Source organism: Adiantum capillus-veneris, chromosome 2 (genome assembly GCF_014529385.1).
Source record: "Adiantum capillus-veneris isolate H3 chromosome 2, ASM1452938v2, whole genome shotgun sequence".
In the NCBI taxonomy this organism is placed as follows: Eukaryota; Viridiplantae; Streptophyta; class Polypodiopsida; order Polypodiales; family Pteridaceae; genus Adiantum; species Adiantum capillus-veneris.
In genome coordinates, this window is record NC_140932.1 from 90,108,082 (window position 1) to 90,110,854 (window position 2,773).

At 42.0% G+C, this 2,773-nt stretch overlaps 1 pseudogene; it reads left to right on the plus strand.

Moving 5' to 3' along the window:
- Positions 1 to 1,857: 1,857 nt before the first annotated feature.
- The window catches only part of LOC147463164 (uncharacterized), a 1,629-nt pseudogene continuing 713 nt past the window's right edge, over positions 1,858 to 2,773 (plus strand).

Consider the following 2,773-nt stretch of genomic DNA (forward strand, 5'->3'; position numbering starts at 1 on the left):
GGAGATACACATGTAGATCTCCTCAATGCCTCACTACTGGACTCTATTCTCTCAGGAGTTCACTAGATCTCTCTTGAGCACTACTAATAGTAGATACATCGCTAGTAGACTGAGCTATTTGCATAACTAGTCTTGAGGCTACGTCCTCGAATTTCATTGTACGATAAACGACCTCTTTCATAGGCTATCTATGCATCTTTGGTTCACTTGTGAGCTACGAATAACTCTCTAAGATTTTGGGTGCTAGACACGATGTACCATCTCTCCATGTGCACCATATCCAATGAAGATGCATTTGTGTGGCTTGGGGCAGCTTCTTTCTAAGCTCTTTAGGCACATGTGAGAATGCCTCACGCCCAAACACACCTAATCTGTGATAATTAGGCTTCTTGTGTGTCCACATCTCATGAGAAATATTGTGGTTCAACGATGTACTAAGCGACCTATTGATTATATGTATCGCTATCATAACATCCTTTCCCCAAAACTCTTGAGGTAAATTTGCCACAAATAGCACGGAAGTGACACTCTTCTGAATAGTTCTAGTCATGCAATCAGTAAATCCATTCTGAGCAGGTGTGTATGATGTAGTGAAAAACCTCCTAATGCCTTGTTTTCTACAAAAGAAGTACTCCCCTCCATTGTCAGTGCCCAAAGCCTTCAACTTCTTGCCTGACTGGCTCTCAACCATAGCTAGGAACTTCAAGAAGACACTAAAGACTTTGTCTTTTCTCTTTAAGAGGTAGACCCATACCTTTTGAGTAAAGTCATCTATGAAAGTTAGGGAATATAATGCCCCCGTAGAGACTTATGCAACATAGGCCTACCTAGATCACTATGAATCAAATCTAGAGAATTCTCTAACTTTCATAATCCCCCCATATAGACTTATGAACATAGGCCTACCTAGATCATTATGAATCAAATCTAGAGAATTCTCTAACTTTCAATCTAATGGTGAAGTGTAAGCCTAGTCTGGTTTTTGTATATGCAATGCTCACAAAAACTAAAATCAGAATAGTTTAACACAAGGATATGGACAAAATGTTGCAATTGCTTCATTCCCTTTTGACTCTTATGACCAATCTGCTATGCCAACATCTCGGCTACATATATAGAGTTCTCTTTCACAAAAGAGACATACAAGGAATATAATGAGCCTAACTTTTGGCCTTTGAGTGTGACCAAGTTACCTTTTTTGAAAATTTAGGAACCGTCGCCAAAAACTGTAGTATATCCAAGATCATCAAGATTTCCTACTACTTTGCTTTGTCATTGATTGCACATCTATCATGAATTAAAATCATTTTAAGGTTCGCAAAAAGAAACCATGCTTATTTTATATGTAGCTTTTGGATCTGCACATGTCCATGTGAATAGAAATGTTGATGGTTGTCGCTTGTGCACTTGTGCGGAGTCTTTCAACCACGTGAATTGACTCCAAGTTCTCTCTCTCTCTCTCTCTCTCTCTCTCTCTCTCTCTCTCTCTCTCTCTAGTGAGCGCTCACTTGAGAGAGAGAGAGAGAGAGAGAGAGAGAGAGGAATTTCCATCCTTCTCTATAGCAAGAGTGCCTCTCTCAATTCCTCTCTCTCTCTCTCTCTCTCAAACTGAGCGCTCAGTTTGAGAGAGAGAGAGAGAGAGAGAGAGAGAGAGAGAGAGAAAGAGAGAGGCACTCTTGCTATAGAGAAGGATGGAAATGGTTTTCTACTTCGTAATAATGACATCTCATCTGTGTTGCATATGAATGGTGGCAATCAAGGTGTGGGCGGCACATGGGAATCTTCTAGAGAGGGTCTCCTAACGGAATCGTTGGGTCATTCTAGTTTCCTGTCACTCCTATATCTATGGTCATCTCGATGGTAGACAAGGTAATAAAGCTCTTTTGTTGACATTGGGATGCATTTTTCTCAGTTTCTTTGTGTGTGTGTGTGTGTGTGTGTGTGTGTGTGTGTGTGTGTGTGTGTGTGTGTGTGTGTGTGTGTGTGTGTGTAGCTCTTCAATTGATATTGGATTGTGCTTTTCTATGTATGTTTGGGTGATTCAAATTGGTTGCATCTTTGGGTTGTAGCCCAAGGAACCCCCTTGCTTTGTGGAGCATGGGAAACTGTTGTTCCCCTCATCTCTAGAAAATTATGTGGAGGCGCTGAAAAAGTATTTTGGTACTGAGGCCTTCAATGGGTACGTCAATTCTTGCAAGGCTTATGACTTGGATTCCATGGACTAGGACTTTGTGCAGAATATGATGGCAATGAGTATCTTCTATGATGATGAGAGCCTTCGCCAATCAGACATTGCCAGGTTTTCGGAGGCCTATCTTTTGCCTTGGCCGAATTCAGATTCAAGGTGTCAAAATCACGCCACGGATGTAGTGAACCAGGTGTCCACATTGAAGTGCCGACTATTGATGGCAATTACGTTTTAGTGGCCATGGTTGAGGTGAAGCATAAGATGGGCCTTCGGGGTGAACCGTCCATTGAAGCCATGAAGTATTTTTGTGATCATGTGGTGAGGAACTACAAATAGAAGCATTGGTCTTGCTTTAGATCCTTTTGTTCAGTACTCGTTATCAAGGTTGTAGGCGCGACCATCTGAGTTGGTGGGGCTTCTTTTCTTGACAAACCATGTTCACACCATACCTGCTCATCTTCCACTTCTTACAAGTCCGGCGTCATTGGGAAGTACTTTCAAGAGCCTTGGGGGCTATCCGCATGGCCATTGCATCCTTGGCAGATTTCTACATAAACTTGGACGTGGAGAGTAGAGGGAAGGATG